The following is a 22,188-nucleotide window of genomic DNA, read 5'->3' as shown; positions in this document are numbered from 1 at the left end:
TAAAGGAAGTTAAAGGAATTGAGTGTCTGGAGGAGAGTCTCAGTCAATTATAGATGATGTGAGATGGCGTGTGTGTGTGTGTGTGTGGGGGGGGGGGGGTGTTGGTTTAGGGCCCGGATGGCTTGAGGATAAAAGCTCTTCTTGAGTCTCTCTGTCCTTGCCCGGATGATGCGGAACCTTCTACCAGATTGTAGAAGTTGGAACAGTTTGTTGCCAGGATGGGACGGGTCCTTCAGTATCTGCATTGCTCTAGTCCGGCATCTCCTGGTGTAGGTGACCTGAAGTGGGGGGAGAGCAATCCTGCAGCAGCGTTCTGCTGTACGGATCACTCTCTGGAGAGCTCTTTGGTCCTTCACACAGCTGTTCCCGAACCACGCTGTCATGTTCTGTGTGAGGATGCTCTCCACAGCGCCTGTATAGAAGATCCTGAGGATCTTTGGAGAGACCCTGAACTTCCTTAGTTGTCGGAGGTGATACAGGCGCTGCCTAGCCTTTCTTGGTCTGGACCTGAATGTGGGCAGCCCATGTCAGGTCTGAGGAGATGTGGACACCAAGATATTTGAAGGACTGCACCCTCTCCACTGGAGCTCCATTGATGAAAATGGGTTTGTAGTCTCTGTGCTGACTCCTTCTGAAGTCCACCACCAGCTCCTTGGTCTTGCTGACGTTCAGCTGGAGGTGGTTGTCCTGGCACCATGATGCCAAATTCTTCACTTCGTCCATGTAGGCCGCCTCATCGCTGTTGGAGATGGCACCCAACACCACTGTGTCGTCAGCAAACTTCACAATGGTGTTGGAGCCGTGGGTGGCCACACAGTCCGAAGTGTAGAGGGAGTAGAGCAGTGGCGAGAGGACACACCCTGTGGTGCTCCTGTGTTGATGGTGATGCTGTCGGAGACACACCCACCCACCCTCACCACCTGAGTTCTGCCGGTGAGGAAGTCCAACACCCACGCACACAGGCGGCTGTTGAGTCCCAGGTCCCTCAGCTTTGTGAACAGTCTGCTGGGCACTATTGTGTTAAACGCTGAACTGTAATCAACAAACAGCATTCTCACATAGTTACCCTGTTTCTTGTCCACGTGGCTGAGGGTGGTGTGCAGGACATGGGCGATGGCGTCTTCAGTGGATCTGTTGGGTCGGTAGGCGAACTGGAGCGGATCTGTGGTGTCTGGGATGGAGGAGGAGATGATGTTCTTCAGCAGCCTCTCAAACACCTTCATGACTACCGAGGTCAGCGCAACTGGCCGGTGTCGTTCAGGGATGAGGGTTTGCTGTTCTTGGGCACAGGGATGATGGTGGATCTTTTGAAGCATTTGGGGACCACAGACTTCGCCAGGGACTCGTTGAAGATGTAAGTGAACACACCTGCTAGCTGGTCAGCACAGCAGCGCAGCAGACGGCCGGTGATGCCGTCTGGCCCGCCGCTTTCCTTGTGTTCACTCTCCTCAATGCCGCTCGGATGTCATGCTCCGCGGCTGGTCACCGGTCTCGTTGATGACGTCATTGTCCTCGGTAGTCCAGCGGTAGATGGCATTAGCCGCCTGGCTAACCTCGAAACGGGCGTAGAACTGGTTCAGCTCATTGGTGAATGCAGAGTCGGCGTTGATCGGCGCAGTGTCCCTGGGTTTGTAGTCCGTAATGGTGCGTAGTCCGTGCCACATACTCCGTGTGTCGCCCTGGTGGAAGCGGACTCCACACGCTCCCGGTACCGGCGTTTGGCATCTCTCACCGCGCGCCGCACGCCGTATGATGCCGCTTTGTAGGCGCTCATATCGCCAGTGGCGAGACCCGCGTTGTAGGTGGCGGTCCTGGCGTTTACTGCAGCGCGGATCGATCTGTCCATCCACGGTTTCTGGTTAGGGAATGTGGTGACTCTGCGCAGTGGGGATAATCTCCTCCGCTAGCATGTTGACGAAGCTTACTGCTACTTCCGTAAACTTCGTTGATGTTGACTGCGCATGCTCTGAACATGTCCCAGTCGGCGTCGTCGAAAAGCGCCCCTGTAGCGTAGCTTCTGATTGGGCAGACCACCGTTTCACCTCCCTTGTGGTTACTTCTTCCCTCCGTATGTTTTGTTTATACTGGGGGATGAGGAAGATGGCGTTGTGGTCAGACTTCCCAACAGCCGGGTGTGAGACGGCTTTGTAGCCCTGCTTGTATGGTGTGTAGCAGTGATCCAAAATTCGGTCCCCCCTCGTCGGACACGAGACATGCTGGTAAAAGTTTGGCATGACTTGTCTGAGGTTCGCTTTATTATATCGGCATATCGTGTGGGCGATAGAAAAGTTTCTATCGTGCCATTTTTCTTCTATCGTTTCTAACCTAATTTTATGAATTATTACATAAAATATATCATTAACCCTTTACAACCGGTCGGAGCAGGCACACTCCGTTTTGCCTAACTGTTTTTAAATCCCTGTAGAACTGGAACCACGTAAGGTAGCGCAATAATTTTTTTTGCATATGAAACCGTAGGAGTTGTACTTACATCTTATTCCATTAGCTTGCCCTAGGTCAGGGGTGGGCACCGAGGGCCGGTGTCCCTGCAGGTTTTACATGTGTCCTTGAACCAACACAGCTGATTTAAATGGCTAAATTAGCTCCTCAACACGTCCTGATGTTCTCCAGAGGCCTGGTAACGAACTAATCATGTGATTCAGGTGTGTTGACCCAAGGTGAGATCTAAAACCTGCAGGGACACCGGCCCTCGGGGCCTGGAATTGCCCACCCCTGCCCTAGGTCATGGTTTCCTTGCACATATAGCTTTGCAAAAATTGCATAAAAAGCATTTCCAGCAACAAAAATATAATATTCCAGAAACACGCTTTGCCGATCCGATCAGCTGTTCATAACACTTCCTACGTTGGAATATAAGTCAGCACGAACTATCGCATGTCCACCATTACTTGTCCGAAACCGGAAGTGACATCATTTTCGTGGAAAATTTAGTTTTTTACCTTCAAAGCCTATGTTGGTGTTTTTAAAAGTCATGTTTGACTTTATGCTTTTCTGTATCGTTTCTGGGAGGCTTAGAAGTCAAATTACACTGTTGGAAATAGTTTATTTTGATGCACATGCTGTGTTTTTGCAAATTTGCATTATAATATTTATTTTCATTTTTCCTGTAGTATATAAAAATTAGTGTATCTCAAAAATAAAACTATGGAGACACTCAAAATAAATTTCTCATGGTTGGAAACTATTTTGTGCAACTTTTTTGTATTTACAGTTTTGAGCGATAAGCCTCTGAAATTTCTCTAACTAGAAATGTATGTAAAAAACAAAACAAAAACGATTTTCAATTTTTTTGTAGTTTATTGCCCTTTTTCCAATTTATGTAGTTACTATGGACTTAATGCATACATATTTTTTAAAATTTGGGCTATAATGGTTGTATTGATGTATATCAACTTGAAATGCTCCCACAAATGGGACTACATCATGTAAAAATATAATATAAGCTCTGGCGGACTTGGTTTATGGTAGGTCTTAAAGGGTTAAATAGACTGTGGCAAATATATTAGTGTTGTCTTCTCACTATACGTACTCTTAACTTTATGCAAGAGAAAATAAAGTATAAAAAAAAAATATTTTTTTCGCAAAAAGAAACTGTCTTGTGGTTTTGCGACATGGTGCTGCTTTTACGTGCACCCGGTTTGCGACATGCTTTACGGTAACTCAAAACAAAGACTGCACCCTCTCCACTCGCTGTTTACAGACTGCATACTTTACAGATGACCACAGGTCAGGTGGTATATCATGATATATATCATTCATTATCATGATATAAAATAATTCATATCGTGATAAATATTTTTTCCATATCGCCCAGCACTATTGCAAACTACACAAAAGGCAGCCGCTAAAGCGTTTAAGTTTCAAAATAGAACAAACAAAACAGACTAAATTGTCAATTCCACTTAGAAACAAAATATTAATTCTAAAAATAAATCTTAGTTTGTTTTACAGAAGAACAGACAAAATTGACTAACTTTTGTCAATATCAAATAAACTGAGAACTAAAAGGAAATTCTCAATCTCTCCTTGTTGTATAGCTTAGCTTTTCAAACAGTTTTAACAGTTACTTTAGTCTGACAAAAGCCGAATGACGAATCAGCGCTTTCAGTCAGAGATTGAGCATGCACCGCTTTATTGTATTTCCAGACTTGCTTTCGGCACAATTTACAGTGCGGCGCTACTCTGTTTTTGTCAGACTTGAAATAGCGAAATACCTTCACACTCACGGAACTTCTGTGGCCCTTCTGTTCGACAAGCTCTCCGGCATTGGAACCATCATCGGTTTTTTCTTCGGTAACCTTCGCTCACGCTCTCGGTTGATTTTTCTCTAGTCGGCACTAGAGCTGGGTGATATGACCCAAAATTCATATCTCGATATTTTTTAGCTGGATGGCGATATAAGATATATATCTCGATATTTTTTTAAAGCCATAAAGTAAGAACAAAAAGAGAGTTCTTAGTCAAAGCTGTGTCCCAGATGTCACACAGACACTTTTATTAACATACAGCATAGATGTACATGAAAAAAACTACTCAAAAATAAATTATGAGCATTTATTAAATAATGATGCTCTATAAATAAAAGAAAACTATGTTGTTTTTGTGCATAATAAAGAGCTCACAATTGTGCAGTCAAAATGTAAACTAACAGACGCTGAGCATAATAACAAAGACAGATTTCACAGCTGCTCTGTTCCCAACTTCTACTGCGTGACTGACAGCCTGGAGTTTGAAATCCGCTTCGTAACCATGTCTCTGAACAGGAGCCATTTATGGTCCTTATACACACACAATACGGTAATATTACGTTGAAGCACAGTACGTATCACTCCGCGAGGCTCCTCGGTAGCCGTAATGCTCCAACAATCCATCAAGCGGTGCAGCTCCATAGCTTACCAAAGTCGAACTAAAACATTTATTGACAGATTGCTGAGCGCTGTGTGTCACATAAAATCGGTTCGCGGTCATCAAGCACAACCAGAATTCATACAAAAGGCGCGCAGTCAACTTTTGAGAGAATGAAAGGATTTCAGGCCGTGCATGGCGTTAGCGTGGTTAGCTCGTTAACACGTTGACGCCGTCCAGCCCCACGCACGGGGCGATGCGCGGTAACTCATTAACAGGGATTTGCCATGTCCATCTTGTCGCTGCCTGCAGGTGAAGCGATGGGGGAGGAGGGGGAGTTGTGTTCAGTGAAGGAGAGGCGAGGCAGAGTAACGTTGCGTAAAGACAAAAGTGGACGAAAGAGAGGCAAACTTGCGGCTCCGCAACTATAATTATAACGTAACACAGACGATATCGATATAAAGGATATTGTCACATCTTATATCTCGTATAAAAATATATCGATATTAGGGCTGCTCGATTATGGCAGAAATGATAATCACGATTATTTTCACTGAAATTGAGATCTCGATTATTTGACGATATTTATTTAACAATAACAATGTATTGAATAATGGCTTTAAAGATTGTCAAAAAATAATATAAAATAGTGTGCAAATACTGATTACAGTGCAAATGTTTGCAATATAAAAAATAAATGAAAAATGTAAACATCTATGTTTAGTGAACTTCAAAATACTGCACAATATTTGATCCACGTCTGACTCCGCGAACCCATAATGTTTCCACCAATGTTCCCTCAAATATTTCATGTGTCTGAGCGAACACACAAACTCCCTGAGCGTCCCTTGGACCACTGTGAGCGACATCAGACGTGTGCACTGTGGTCACGCCAGCATCTAATCCATCCAAGTTGCATGGTTTATTAAAATAATCTAATTACAGCATTTACATTTATGTTAGACTACTTTTAATTAACTGCTTTAGCCCACTTACAATGAAAATGTAAAAATCCTGTTCATGACCTGTGTAGTATGTTAACACTATTGGAAGTAAAAATAACTTGAACTCCAATTTTGAAAACACAACTTTCTTTCTTTCTTTTTTTCCATAAAGCTCTGACTTGTATTATGAGTCTGTGGTCTGGGAGAGAGTCTGTAACTGTCTGCAAAATACAGTATTTAATGACCAATGCTGGGCAATTAATTATATAGTTACTTCTTCAAAAAGTAACTCAGTTTGGCAAACAACAAAGTTTTTGCAGCTATTTTTTTTTTTTTAATGCAGCCAAGGTGTTTTTAAACAAACATTTCAAACTATTTACAGAACAATCAGCTGTTCTGCATCAAATCTGATGCCACACAAATTATTTGTGCCACTCCAAAAATAATTTCTGTCCACTATGAGATAAAGGAGAACAACAGCCTGATACCTGCAGGCCTGACAACAGGAGATGTATCACTGCTGTAACACCTGTAACATTCAGCAGCCGCCTCATTGTTCTGACACACACAGCAAAACTATTGACTACACTACACACTAACTACACACTAACTACACACTAACTACACAAGATTTGCGCTAAACGTCTCAAATCTCTCACATCTCAGAACACCGCCGTCACTCCTAAAACTTCCCCCCGTTTCTTAACAACTAGATGCCGCGTTGCCATATAATTTTTTGATTGGTCGACACGGTACTTTTTTCGACCAATAGGAAAGGGTTGGGGGTGGGGTTTGTTTTGTTTTTGCCCACAGGCTTTCGAGCGTTTTCCTTATAAAACACCGTTTTTACCGTTTCTTCCCGCAGTAAATATAAACAACGATAGTATTCAGGAAGAAAACCAAACATTGCAGATATTTTTATCATAACTCTGGTTTTACGTGGCCGATCAACACAATTTAAAAACTGGTATAAAGTCCACACTTTTTCCATCAGTTGTTCCGTCTGTCCTGCTCACATCTCCAATGGTTGGACACGCTGTCATTAACGTGGCTTCACTCCACATCAGCCACACCGCTTTGCTCGCTAAAACACCGGTGTCGGCACATAAGGACGCTGTCATAGCCTGTCAGCGACGTTGATTGGCTGCGTATATACGAATGTGAATCGCATTATTGGCTGGACTACAGGATAAGGTGGCATCGTTCTAATCCCATACAGGAGCAGCCAGTCACTCACTGACTAACACTGCAAAACAGAATTGTTGAAGTTTTAATTTTAATTTCAATTCAGGTTAGATTTTTTTTGTGCGCAACGCAGATTTTCTGTGCGCAGAGACCGTGCCAGCAGTGCACAATTGCGCACGTGCGCAGTTTAGAGGGAACATTGGTTTCCACACCACTGAAGTCGTTTTACCTCTTTTCAACCAACGGCATTCTTTCTTCAGCAGCCATTATCCTCTCCTCTCCAAATAACTTCTGCTTAGCTTTCCGAGCTTCCCTCGGGTCCTCTTAATTGTTGTGACGCGTGTTCGAAACGCAGAGAGGTGGGCTCGATTTGCCACACGGAGCAGCGCGAGAGTAACGCACCAGGGAGGTGCTAATAATCGGCTCAGTCATTTTTAATGATCGTTGAAAACCCAGATCGTAATCGAGATTAAAATTCGATTAATTGAGCAGCCCTAATTGATATTTTTTAAAAACTCGATATATCACCCAGCTCTAGTCAGCACACTCATTTCCTCCATTACCCGGGCGGCACGGCTGGCTGCTTCCCAAACAAATACACGTGCGCCTTGGCGCTTGTGCTGTACGTAACAAGTCACGTGACGTGGCACTGCGGCTGTGATTGGTTCGGCTCTGCGCTACTTAATTTTGATTGGCTGTTCTGTTTTTTTTTTGTTTTTGTTTTTTAAGAGGACAAGAGAGATGAGGTCTATCGCAATAGTTTAATTTTTCTATCGAGAAAAAGTTATTTCGCAATACATATCGTTATCGTTCTATCGCCCAGCTCTAGTCTGGGGCATGTAATTGATTCACATCAACATTGATCATAATGCATTGTTATTTTTGTGCAGGGAGAGCAAAAACATAAAAACTCCCTCTCAGCTTGTTCGTGGCCAAAAATGGCCACCCCTTATTTAAGTTTACAAAATGCTATAAAATTAATATATATTAGGGCTGTTCGATATAACGATATATATCGGATGACGATATAAGAACGTCTATCGTTTCATTTCATGCTATCGTTTGTTTCGTGGTGTCGCAAAATAAACTGTTTACGGCAATATTTTTTCATTATTTTGATGGTCACTGTAGTGGCTATATTAATTTCCTAAAGTTCTCTCTTTCTCTTATATTTAATATAACCACACTACAGATGGACAAGCGCTTGTTTTTATGCGTTGTCGTTAGCAACAACGACGGTAAAACCACCTCGTGTCTGCTTGTTTATTTTCCACATAAACCTTTCACAATAAAGCTCAAGATCCTGTTGAGACTTTTCAAAATAAACTGAATCACGTGAAAGATGCAGAGTATTTACGGATGAGAAGCAAAAAGAGCCGTCAGGTGCTAAAAAATAAACCTTAGACTCAAACGTTAGAACAGGCTTTTCCCCGCAGCACGCTGTGTAATAAATACTCACAAAGAAAACGGCGGCCGTTACAACTTATGTCTAAAAATGTATCGTTTCATGCATCAGTTAAAACACTCGACTCCAGGTACGCGACGCCCAGCTGGAAACACTTCACGCAAGTCGAGCTGCCCGAGATTCACAGAATTTACAGAAAATGTTACATTTTTGTGATTTATATCGTTATCGGACGATAGATGTCTTAATATCGGGATATGAGATTTTGGTCATATCGCACAGCCCTAATATATATTAAAAAAAAAAATTCCACTTTCATTGACTTGATTTTTTAAATTAGCACCAGTCCTAGTCATGAAAACCAAAATATAATTCAAATTCAGAAATTATACCCTTTGAATACCAGTCAGATTATATATTATTACTACGCTTTTGGGGGAAAATAGCAATAAAGTTCACATTTTCTTAGCATATGAATGATGAAACCTAATATTTTTTTTATCATCATTGCAGGTCAGTACCAGTAACAGTGACTTATTTTTACTTTATTTTATTTTTTTTTTTGGGGGGGGGGGGAATGAATGGCCAAAAAAAAAAAAAAAAAAAAAAAATCACAAATGGTGTGTTAGTGGCCAGAAAGGCCATTTAATGACCAAATAACCACTGAAATGATCAAAATTTATATTCCAGTGTGTGTGCTTCTGTGTGCATCCTCATTAGGGGCAAAGATGTGCTAACCACAGTACAGTGGTTTTTGTAGGCACACTTTCTACACCTGGTGCAAGGGGCTGCTGTTCCAATCCTGGAGGTGCGCCTTTTGCACCTTCTCATTTTGTTGGTGGGGTGTGGGTCACACTCTGGTTCAGACTACTGTATCTTGAGATCAATGGCAGAAGTGGCTGAGAATCAGGGACAAGGGTGTCTTGCAGTTGTTGAGGTCACCAGCATGTGCCCCAGCTCTCCCAGGATCAGGATCACTCTTCATTTGTAGGTTGTAGAGGACTCCCCCACTTCAGTGAAGTTGTTTCCGGCGGGACAAAGGCATCGTATCCCAAGACATCCAGGAGATTGGAGAAAAGAGCCAGCAGCCATCAGTTAGTTTTCCTTCAACAACTCGAGGTGCCAACATCCTCTAAGTTATCCAAGCTGTATTTGTGCCTATTGTAGTCCAGGATTGCTTCTTGCTTTCACACATCCTTTATTCCCCATCACTGACTGCTGGTTCCTTGTGTGTTGCTGTCAAAAGAAGCACATTCCTCCGTTGCTTTGGCATGTGGGATATCGCCGTGGTAGTTTTGGTGAAGCCAAAGACAGAAAACAAAACCTTCCTCTGTTGCAACTGGAGGAGCTGAGGAGGAAGCTCTGGGTTGTTTCCCCTGTGCCAGTTTTCATCTGAGGAGTTCCTCTGCCAAGGTGCCCGAAGGAAAGACGTTGTCCTCAGAGCTCCTCCGTCAGTTGGAGTCTGAACCCCATGCCATTTATTACTTCCTGAGAACTTCCAGTGTTGTCATCCAACATGCTATGTATTGCTTTATTCTGGTTTAGGCTTTATCTCCACTTCATCTATAATCCTCCAATTCTCACACCTTCGCCTCCTGTGCAGGTTTGTAAGGGTGCACAGCAGCTAAAAGATCTCCTTTGTTATAAAAAAGTCAAAAGTAGATCTCAGGCTGCTAATGCAGGGAACTGCATACAGGGTGAGCCCTGGTTTGATACCAGTGGGTACTGGATTGTAGAGCAGTCTCTCTTCAGTAGTGGGACCCACACGGTTTTTCTTTCATGAGGGATCCACTCAGTCAGCGGCTCCTCGGTCTCAGAAAATGCTCCTATGTTCTTTTCCATCAGCTGCTCGGCCTCCACCTCCATGCCCCCCAACCCCAATCCTCCCCCAAAGAAGAGGATTCAGGCACTGGCTAGTACTCTTCATCAGTGGTAATGCAGTCACCCTCTTTGGAGATTGGCCCCTCATCTTCTGGAGAGGAAGTTTCTTCATCTTGGGCAGATGTCTTTTCTTCAAGGGTAGAGGACTGCTTGCTGTACTTGCTCTCTGACCAGATCATATAGGCAGTGCTTGAAGCAGTGATGACCTTCTTGCCATATTGCCAGAATAAATGATCTGGAAGCTGTTAGGCTTACTTACAGCAGTAGCTCTGTCTGCACCTGCATAAACTCCAGGACACGTTTACAAACAGTGTTTGTTGTTGTTTGCGCTGCAGCTGCAGTTGCAGGTTTGAACTCTGCAAAATGTCCTGTGATTGGGTTTTTTTAAAGAGTTAATATTTTGGGTATGGTATCTTTTTATGAAAAATACAAGAAAAGTGCTTTTATCATGTGCTTCAAAGCTAAGTTTGACTGGGAACCTCGAAGCTCAATATCCTGCACCCACAGAAATTCACTGCAGCCTATGTAATATTTGATGCGTCATTATTTATTCCAGTCTATCTTGCAAATACATGTTTGTGCTGCAATGTCATGCACAAACACAAACTATTAGATCCTTAAGATCAAACCTGTGTCAAAATTGTTTCATTATTTTGGCATAGGAGTGTGGTAGGCAGTCAAAGGCCGCTACTAGAAACTCGGAATATTACATGAAATTGCTTGTTTGGCCAAAAATGGGTAAATGATGTAATTTGGTAAAAAACATTAAAAACTACAATTTTCATGTGTTGAGTTTAGAATGAAAGCAATTTGACCTAAATCGCATGATATAGTACTGTCAATAACAAGGAATCAAAAAAGGTGGTTATAATGGGTTTCAAAAATGGCCACGATAGAGTCAAGAGGAACAATTTGGTGTATAGTGAATATTATTGACATTATTAAGGAGCTGATGTTGAAAATTAAAAAATCTGAAAAAAATGCACACATTTGGGAAGTTTCATTCCATTTGCATTAACAGAACGAAAATGGTTGAAAAAAGAAAAGTGAAGTGGCCACAAATGGCCAGGATAGAGCCCAGAGGGTTAATGGTGATCACAGGAACAGCACTGATGTTTTCTTTCACTCAACCTCAACACAGCATGATGGTCCGCGGTGTGTAAACAGCCTCCACCCCCACGTTAAACCGTGCCAGCGCCATTGTCCCTGCTGCTGTTGTGTTCTCAGTGTTTCATAAAAACGTTTCTACTGCAGGTCTGCTTTTAGCATATGTGGGAGAAACGCTTGTTTTATTACAACGGCACGCTTAAACGCAAAGGTGGTGTCGAGAATTTTTTATAATCAAATTATTGGAATTACTTGATGAATCGTTGCAGTCACACTCACTTGGATTGCACAGGTCACCTGATAGATGGGAACCATCTGCAGACAGCCGGTTAGCATGCAGACATGAGGCTCTGTTACAGAGCACAACTCAAGGCGACTCGGCTCGGCAGCTGGTTGTATCCTGGTTGTATTCCTGGTTGTATTCCTGGAGAACAGGAAGAGTTAAATGTGACTTCCTGTGCATGTAGACAACAACAGACATGTGATGTTCACTGATTCTGCAGTTAACTGCTGTAGTATCACAAATGTGGCCTCCTTCAATCACTGACTGACGGACAAAAAACCAAAAACAAAATCACTGAGATAAATTTATGTTATGGAATAAAACAGATGCTAACCATGTTTAGCTTTGAGGACGTAACTTGCTGTTGGAAAAAAAGTGATAAATCTCAAGATATGTTAATGCAACACTCGCCATTCTAACATTTTACATTATGTTAACAATGTCATATCGTGACTGAAGTACTGTGATAACATTGTGGGGATGTGGGATGACTCCCACCTCGACAAGTGGTTCAGTGACTCAGTGAATTTGTGTAAGGAGAGCAAATCAAAACACACTGCAGCAAACAGAAGCATGACGCAAAAACAGAATATAATGAAATATATTTTACACCTGATGACCTGTAGATAAATAAATATCTAACCTCTGAGGTTTGGCCTTGATGCTCACTGGGCTGTCATTCTCAGCTGATTGTTACTTAATTAACCTCCCATTTCTGATGTGTTCTCTCGTTTGTTTGAGTGTAAAACTGATCAATAAAGCCAGGAAAGCCCTGCTTTGGAGGCCTATCAGGGGTCCTGGCTGGGCGTGGGGCTCTCTGGAGGCCTGGGAATGGCGGGGAATCACCCAGGAGTAACTGAAAGACGTTTCTGGAGACAGGAAGGTTCCTGTCAGTGGTACAGAGACCCTGAAAAGGCTAAGTCATCTGTTCTCCTGTTACGGCTGATTATTTTTACTGAAAAAAACAATCGAACTGCACATTAAAAAGCTGTGACGTTACCCACGCTGCACCTCCAAAGGCAGCAAACACGGGTTTTTGCACAGACTCCTAATCTGCCTGTGCAAAAATGACTGGGCAGATTAGCTGCTGGCATTCATACCCCCGGGCTGCTCTCAGATCAGACTTTCTGCTCAACTGCCTCCAATGCCACACTTAATTAAAGGCAGCGAGGTGGCGAGACCTCCAGCGGCTGGAGAGAAAGAGGAGCCTGTTTCTGTGAAAATCCACCCTGAGAAGCTCTGGCTCCGGCACCAAGCTCAGCCAGCCGGGCTTTTCCCCAGCACCAGGACAGAATCAAACCCGCCGTTCTGACGGAAACTTGGCCCGGGCGCCGCTCTCTACGCTACACGTCCCACACAGGCTGAATCCACGCCGCGGTGATTAACAGGCTGCTGGGGCTCCTCTGTGAAGCACTGCAGGAGGAGGAAGACAAGGCTGGGAAAGCTAGCGTCGCCCACACATCAGCTGGCAAACTTTGCATCCATCTGTGATTTAAAGGTAAAACAGAGACTTTCCTGCATTTAAACAAGTTTCGGTCTCCACTGAAGACATACTGAACACTCCAGGTGTAGGGATGGGTACCGGTAATGGCACCAGTTCTGACATAAACGGTAGTAACCAGACCGAAAAGCAGCGCACATTTCGGTGCTTTATTTCGGTGCTTTTTTTTTCCCTGAGATGTCATACACTTTGGATTCTAGCCAATCATTTTATCTTTCCAAGGATAGTAGGCGGGCCCAGGTACGTACGTTCTTTTAGAGCAGAGCTACAGATTAAAAATGCCCAAAAGCGGTCAAAAGTCTGGCTGTACTTCACAGCACAAGATGCAAACTCAGCAGCCTGCAACAAGTGCTTTAAGCTGATACTGTGATACTGTCAAAGGAGGTAACACCTCAAATCTGATGAAACACCTGGCGACACATAGCGTTTTTTTAAAAGCTGAGAAATGCACCGTATTTGATAGCTTGCTGCAAGACCTCACGCCGTGCACATCTACTGCGGGTGTGGTGCCTGTTAGCGAACCCGGAGTTAGCAACATCCCCCAAAAACCCGGAGAGTAGAGTCCTGGCCCCTAGCCCTGCCAGCGTAGCAGAAATGATGAGGATGATGATGGCAGCAGCAGCCGTTCTTCTCTGCGTGAGTAGCTTCATGTTGTTCGTGTGTAATTAACGTTGAGTACGCTAACCACGTTATTACATTAATGCATGTAAGGTGAACTAGCAAACACCGTCGTAGTTACATGCGGCTGTCTTCTTGTTTGATAGAGTGATACCATATATGCCCTATAGCTGCAGAAAAGGCTAACATTGTTATCTTTTTACAAAAACAAAACAAAACAGCTAAACATGAGAGGTTTTAGGACAAAGTTTGTATTTTCCATTGTTTAAGCACCGGTTCCAACCAAAGGAGGTGTGTTGTATCAACAGAAAAGGCTAACTTGGTCATCATTTTGCAGAAAGAAAGACTGCTAAAAATAAAAACATAAGAGGTTTTTGGACAAAGTTTGTGTTCTCCATTCTTTAAGCACCGGTTCGAGCAGAGTTTAAGCACCGGCACCGCTTCAAAAGTACTGGTTTGGCACCGGTATCGGATAAAACCTAAACCTAAATACCCATCCCTATCCAGGTGTCCTAACAAGACACTTTCACAAACACACGAAAAGCTGAACAGTGTGCTTTATTGTGTGAACTCATTACTGTGCAAAGTAAAACTAATTTAGTGATCATTCATATGTGTTCAGACTGAGGAGGATTCAGCTCATAAATCATGACCCGCTGCTCTCCCTACAGCTGCCTTTATAAGATAGTTACTGGTATCAGTAACTCTGGCTCTGCATTCACATGCTGTCGCATCAATGTTGCACCACACAGCACTAAGTTTGACACTCCGGTAAGAGAAAACGACAAGATCTGTCATTGAAGTAAAACATTTTTTTAATTAAGGTTTCATTTATTCAAGCCAAGTTACATTAGGCTTATAAAAATAAAATAAATGCACATTTAAGACAAGCCAACTCTGATCGATACTGATATCGGCACCCACGAGGATATCGGTCACGACATATTCAACATTAACCCCGATACTCCGTTTAGTCCAGATGTTTCCCACTTTACGAGCTTTAAATGTTCTTATAGAATCCTCCTTGCACAATTATTAATGATTACACGGCCATTAAAGTAGGATTCAGGTGTCATTTATCTACAAGTGCTTCAGCTGTTTATTATCCTCTCTTCTGCACTTAAGAAACAAAAATGTCTGGCAGTCTGAAGACTCTATAAACAGAAGAAAAACTCCCATGCAGCTAACAGCTAGTTCATGTCAAGACACGGTGCAAACACCCAACTGCGGCTGCAGTGGAGCAAAGGGATTTACAGCCAGTGAAAACAGGTCAGACACTAAGGTGGTTACAGACACACAGTGTTGAGGACACTGATGATGACGAAAACACAAAGTGGTCCTGTGAGGGACAGCTGGCAAAAACAATCCAACTTATACTGACAGATGAAGCCATAGGGTTCATTCAAAATCCTGACATTCAAACTGAGGAACAGAAGCTCTTAAACATCTTTGAGCAGCGTGAGGACACCATGTGGTTAAAAACACCTCAAGGGCAAAGGTTCAACCTCAAGCTAAACAAAACATCCCCAACACAAAGCCGCCACGTGGACACAACACGAGATCGTGAGGGTGAGCGCACCAGTACAGGTCAGAGGTCAGCCCACGTGGTTCCAGCCCTGTTGTGGTTCACGCCTGATTTCTACTGACATTATGGGTCCTAATACAGCGGAGCCGTGGCGAGCCGCAACAGCTCCCGGTTCCTGCTGTTTTTACGTTTTTCTTGTTCTTTCTAATAATTTCACGTGTAGTCGTCTCCATGCTTTACAGCAGTTTGCTCCAACCCTGTCCATTAATCATTTTTCATATTTTCCTTTCCGATGTTAATGAGTCATTTGCTGTGTTTCTCTTATAATTTCCTCTAATTTTGAACAGTTTCCAGTCATTTTAGATTAGTAAATGGTAAAAATGGCCTGTATTTATATAGCGCTTTACTAGTCCCTAAGGACCCCAAAGCGCTTTACACATCCAGTCATCCACCCATTCACACACTGGTGATGGCAAGCTACGTTGTAGCCACAGCCACCCTGGGGCGCACTGAGTCATTGTTCCTTTCATAATTTACCTTGTAGTTTCCAATAATTTTCCACCTGCTTTCCAGTTATTTACTCAGTGTCTTTTTTTGTTTTCTGTGGACAGTTTGGAAGGCTGACTCTGTTTGGCTGTTTGTTGACATGCTGCACACGGACGACCACGTTTCACCCAAACTGTCTCTAAGATTAGAATCAGGGCGGGTTTGTGACTCCTCCACGCGTTACTTTGAAGAATCAAACATCTCTGAACCGCACGTGCAAACCTTCATCGGTTCAGTCACAGTTCAGGTGATGAGGGTGACGTGAGCAGCAGCGCCTCCTGGGCCCGATGTGACAACCACCAGAAAACAAACTAAACACAGAACGGTTCACCTGCAGAGCTTTGTCATGCAACTGTCAGAGCCAGAAGTGGAAACACCCGCATCCTGTTTAACCGTTAACGTGTTCAAACATTACAGCGAAAAGTGACTTCAGTCAGAAAATACACTTCATACTCGACATGCTTCCTCCCTGAGAGGATCTAACAGACCTTTACTGCAGGCGCCTCAGCTGCTGCCCGTTTCTGGGTCTTTCTGTCCACGGTGGCATCTTCAGTTTGGATGCCGAGCCGGCCTGAAGTCCGCTGATCGACTCAGACATTTAACACTACTGCCCTTCTTTCTCTTGGGCTGCTCTTTGGTTGCTTTCTCAGCATGTTTTGGGTCCTCGTTTACTGTGAAGCACCAGTTTATCAGGTCTAAGAGTCAGCAACAGAGCAGTAACTGCCCTGCTCAAGATAAGCAATGAGGACAGGCGTTACTAGAATAGGTTTGCATGTTAAATACACACTGAAAAAACAATACAACTCCCACATTCATCTAAGGCAGGGGTCCCCAATCTCAGTCCACGAGGGCCGGTGTCCCTGCAGGTTTTAGATGTGTCCTTGATCCATCACAGCCGATTTAAATGGATAAATTACCTCCTCAACATGTCTTGAAGTTCTCCAGAGGCCTGGTAATGAGCTAATCATGTGATTCAGGTGTGTTGGCCCAGGGTGAGATCTAAAACCTGCAGGGACACCGGCCCTCGTGGACTGAGATTGGGGACCCCTGATCTAAGGTCTAAGGGTTTTTTTTTTTCCTATGTAACTTTAGCCTCACACAGCTTACAAATTTCTACCTGACAGCTTTGACTAACGTCAACGGTGATTTTGTATAAATCAGGACTTTGGCTGGGAACACAAACACAGTGGGAAGTCACTCGTTGTGGGCTGGCTGTGCATCATCGTTCACTGAAGTCCCACTTTGAACCAGGAAAAACACAGACACCTGAGGACTAACCTTACAGTATTATTCAGTAAAATAAGGTTAGACTGTGTTGGCTCGTGCCTCACTGGTTCTTCTCACATTAGAAACTAATTTCCTCGCTGCTGGCTGTTATTTTTCTTGGAATCTCTGATCCCTGACAGGCTGGTCATTTGTGAAGATGGGGTCCATCACATTTATACTAATTTACAACTTCAGTGTCTACAGAATCAGAGCTCCTGCTTCTTCTGGCTGACATTAACTGAGCACAGACGCGACCTGTTTTTTTTTGTTTTGTTTTGTTTTGGTGGGGGGGGGGGGTTGTGCTTGCAAAACAACTGATATTCTAGTACATATATACACTTTAATGCTTCAAATAAGATATTATTTAATTTACCCAGACAATGAATTCACTGGGGGTTTCCAACCTAAAACCATCTGGTTCCACAATTAAAGTTGTTCCAGTGTCGCAGATGTAACATCGCAGCTGCCCGGCCTGTTTTTTTTAGACTTTGCATCAAGAAAAAGTTGGTTTGATTTTGAACTAATCAAGAAAAGCAGATTATGTAGCAGGGATGTGTGGGACTAGTTGGCTAATTGTCGCTATTATCACTAGTCAGCACTGGCTATGCTAGTCATTTAATCGTTTTACATTTTAACTGATGGCCAGTGTCTGTAATTTGTTACGTCCTAAATGTTATGCGCCCAAATGCCACCAGATGGTGCATCGTTGTTGAGAAATGCTATAAATCTAAGGCCTGAGTTAACACCATTATTATCGGTTGTCCTAAGGACTAAAACCCCCCAAAAACAAAACGAGATCTCAAATGCAAGCAGTGGAAATAAGCTTCCTCCAAAGTGTTAGCATAGGGTGAGGAGTTCACGCAGAGTTCGACGGGAGCCAGTTGAGGCTCTCGACTCCGGGGTAAGGTGTTCCAGCTGGGCAGGAGGAAGCCCCGGGGTAAACCTAGGACAACTGGCCTGGAAACGGAAGATGCCTGCCTAACCACCTAACACCTAACCACCATGGACTTCCACTGTGTGTGTTTTGTCCAGGTGTGCTTTCACTGCACTGGCAGTGAGTCTGGGATCATTATCATGCTGAAAATGAAGCTGCTGCCGATCAGATGTTCCCAGATGTTACTGCAGGGTGGATCAAACTCTTTTCTACACTCACAAACAGCATCAGCTAAACAGCAGGCCAAACCATGACAGAGCCTCCACCGTGTTTCACACATGGCTGCAGACTCACTGTCGGACTTCTGACCTCCTGACCACCTCCGTACATACGGACTATGATTTGTATCTTTCGCTTCATCAGACCCATTTTCAGTCCAGTTCTTGTGTAATTTTCATACCTCAGCCTTGCCTCCTGCTTTACTTCTTTAAGAATGGCTTCCTGACAGCCGCCCTGCCACTGAGACCATTTCTGATGAAGCTTCAGTGAACAGTAGATGATCAGCTGAAGGTCCAGATGCATCTCTCAGGGCCTGCATCAGGTCTTTGCCGGATCTGCTCCTCTTTCTTAAGAACGAGAGTTTTTAAAAACCTTTTTTTGCTTCCACTTATCCAGTTTTCTCACATTCATTCACAGGGGTGGCTGTAGCTCAGAAGGTAGAGCAGGTCACCTACTGATTGGAAGGTTGGTCGTTCAATCCCTGGCTCCTCCAGTCTGCATATCAAGTATCCTTGTGCAAGATACTAACCCCAAGTTGCTGTCTGATGCATCCATCGGAGTATGAATGTGTGTGAATGTAGTTAGACAGCACTAAGTATAGAGAAACTACTTGTGAGAATGGGTGTGACTGGGTGAATGTGGCATGTTGTACAGAGCGCTTTGAGTACTCCGGGAGAGTAGAAAAGCGCTATATAATCAGTCCATTTACCATTCCTAAGGAAACGCTGCACATCATGCTGAGACGTGCCAAGTTTTCACCCTGGTGGTGCATAAACGCTATTATATGTCTAACTGGTATCTTTGTCAGGTTTTGTAATTTTTGTGACCAGTAACAAAGAGCCTTAATTTGTCACTTAAAACATCTGAGTTATCTTTGCTCAGGCGTCATATGTGCACACACAGACACAACACTGGTTCACCCTTCAAGCCCTTTTATGCTTGAATGATTAAGAGTTCAGAGGCTCAAGAAAACAAAACTATAAAACAACAACAAAAAAGCATGATTCTGAAAATGGTCAGGTACAAGGACTGGATTTAAAATGAGTGAAGTGAAAAAGCAGCTAATGTCCAAAGAACAACTTTGCAAGACCTTCAGAAATCCCAGAGAACTATTTCTCAGTACCGACTGCATTTTACATTTTAAACCAAAGTCACTGACAATCATCACGAGTTGAATAAATTCCAAATTCGGACTTTTGGAAGTTGCTCCTCTCACGGACACGGACAGGAATCAGCACATGTTAAACTCGTGTTAAGGACACAAAAACAAAGGTGGTGAATTCACGCCCAGGAACACACATCAATAGATTAGAGGCCATGACCTCCAATCTATTGATTTCCCCATCAGATTAACACACCTCCCATTAGTGTCAGTGTACTTACTACAAAGATAACAATGCAATGCCTGCTGTGTCCTTTAGTGTGTCTCCACACATGCAGGTGTTGCTTCAGAGCGAGATTAGAGCACTACAGTGAGTTCAGTCCAGCAGGTTAGCCCACATACATTAAATTTATAGCTCTGCAGTCACCTAATGTTACACAACCACTATAATGTGACATTTATTGTGCTGCTGCTGGAGGTTTACTTCACTCATGTCAACTACAACTTTTCTAGGAACTGTGCATCACAGTGACAAACATAGCAGATCCAGGAAATCCATCTGAGGGGAGTATTTACATCATGTGGCTAGCTTTCAAACATCGCCTACGCTAGCAGCTGCTGGACATTTGCATGTGTGTGTCTTTGGGGCAGCAAGTCGTACGGTTCTGGGTGTGTGAAGCTGGGACAGCTGGGTAAAAGAAGGATATGCGTGCTAGAACTAAACCCGGAGCCCCCTGAGCAAAATGGTGCTAACTCCTGTTAGCCGGATTTATCGGGAGCTCAGTTCGCTGCATGTTAGCACAAAGCTAACACGCTAACACCGCCTCACAGCGGCTTTAAAGCCCTGAAACCGTCACCAGTCACACTCTGGGGCATCAGGGCTTCACATCCAGCACCGATTAACACGCAGGTACCGAGCACAGCTCAACTAGCTAATCCGAGGCCCACCGTGGCCCGCTGCAATGCTAGCGAGATCCATTATCGGACGCAGGCTACTGTCAGCCCAGCCGGGTAAAATTTAGACTTCTCTGCTAAACTTTAACACAATCATGACGGTCCGCAGCCCTCACAGCGGCCACTGAAGCCGGACCCAGCCCCACCGACAGCACGCAGGACACACTCAGTGCGTGTACGGGTAACCTGGCGTCCTATTGGTCGTCTGGTGGACACAATTACCGATGCTGCGCTTTCAGCCTCCCCGTGATCCATTATCGGACAACCGTTGAACACCATCTCTCGGCGAGTGGCGTTTTCTTATTGACCGGACAGCTTTTATTAAGCAGCAAGCTCCAGTGTCTGACAGGACACCAGAGCTCTGATCAAATCACTCATCAGGAGATAATGAAATACTGCAGAAGCTCAAAAACACCACAGCGATGCTTCAAAAGCTCTGTGCAGCACAGGCAGCTCACTGCGAACAGTTTACCCCGTGACCGCGACGCAAACCGTTAAATATGTCCGCAAATATGTCTGACTTAATACGGAGGTTTTAATTTTTGCTGCTGGGTAAAGGCGAGGGTCAGGCGAGGACGTGTCCGATGATAGACGCATGCTTCCCGGTCTCTCCAGACAAAGACAGCAGTTAGCCTGCTGAGCTAACCCCCAGGATAGCTAGCAGGCTATCCCGCGTTTTAAAAAAGTGGATCCAAAACCCAGACAGGGTGCCCCTCCGAGGCCCCCACTTACCCCGATTGGAATCCCTGTCCGACCAGTATTCATGTACACTCCATAGGTTCCAATAAATCCCGGTGAAACGATGAGGACAAGCTCCGAAAGCTGCTGGGCAAACAGGCGGACCAGTCAACGTGCTCCCAGCTCACTGGACCGCAGCCATCACACGGTCACATCCCGGAGAAAAGCGGAGAGCGGCGGCGAACGGCGACGTTTAACGGGCGCTTCTCCGCGCTGGCCGGTGGGGCAGCTAGTTCCAGGCATTCCGTGAAGCAGTGTGATATTCCCAGAGTTCCCACATCGGCGATATTCCCACTAACAGAAGCACAGACAGCAGCAGACAGACAAACAGCACCGCGGGACTAAATGGCTGTTGAGTACAATGCAGCCAAAGCCCGGATAGCTGGATCTGGACCTGGAGTCAGCGCATGCGCACACAACAGAGCCGTTTTAAGCTTGTATTTCATTCTTACAACACCTCAGGTTTACAGTAAGCCATATTTTACTTCTTACACATTAAAAATACTATTATTAATATATAATCACACAATAATTTTCTGAATCTGGGTTAAGTATCTGTTTATACTTAAAACACCTACACAAGCTCAGAGAGCAACTCCCCCTGAAGGGCAGGGGCTACACTGAAACTTGGATGTTTTATGATGTTCTTAACATGCTGCCATCAGCCTGCTTTGTGGAATTCTGCATGTTTTCATTGGTTATTTGTGCTGATGTCAACACCGGTAATATGTAAATCTGGTGTAGTATATGAATGTTTGTGTTATTGTGAAGTCACATAATGTTTTGAAATAATAACATTTTAAAGCATTAAAACAAAGAAAGTCATTTTGTGTTTGGAATTGATCCAGTGGAAACGAAAGCTTTTTCCCAATTCTTGTGAACCTGACCTTTGACCTATGACCTTGACTTTGACATATTAAAATGGTGTAGTGTGTTTTATTATCTTTACCGACATGATTGGAGGGAATTGGCTGAAATCTTTGGTAAAAATCTGAGAGTTTAAGATTTATTCATGCATGTGATTCTGAGTCAAAGGAGGTTGCAAAGAAAAGCGTCTGGACTTCTTTAAGTTGCTTGAAGACATTTCACCTCTCATCCGAGAAGCTTCTTCAGT

The 22,188-nt window shown here is 44.0% G+C and overlaps 1 protein-coding gene across 6 annotated transcripts in view; it reads right to left on the bottom strand.

Moving 5' to 3' along the window:
- The window catches only part of znf609a (zinc finger protein 609a), a 40,790-nt gene extending 19,209 nt beyond the window's left edge, over window positions 1–21,581 (bottom strand). For 2 of the 6 annotated variants that reach the window (XM_039614830.1, XM_039614832.1), the window contains exons 1-2: window positions 21,069–21,579; window positions 11,668–11,812 (exon numbers count right to left, since the gene is read on the bottom strand). The gene's annotated coding sequence lies outside the window, so the exon portion shown is untranslated. Of the gene's footprint in view, window positions 1–11,667; window positions 11,813–21,068 lie in introns of all 6 variants that reach the window. The other 4 variants (XM_039614831.1, XM_039614827.1, XM_039614828.1 and 1 more) reach the window with 4 other exon arrangements.
- Window positions 21,582–22,188: the final 607 nt, after the last annotated feature.

The sequence above is a fragment of the Oreochromis aureus genome, linkage group 7 (genome assembly GCF_013358895.1).
Source record: "Oreochromis aureus strain Israel breed Guangdong linkage group 7, ZZ_aureus, whole genome shotgun sequence".
NCBI classification, from domain to species: domain Eukaryota; kingdom Metazoa; phylum Chordata; class Actinopteri; order Cichliformes; family Cichlidae; genus Oreochromis; species Oreochromis aureus.
The sequence above is the reverse complement of the archived record's forward strand: the minus strand, read 5'-3'. Positions and strand labels throughout refer to the sequence as shown.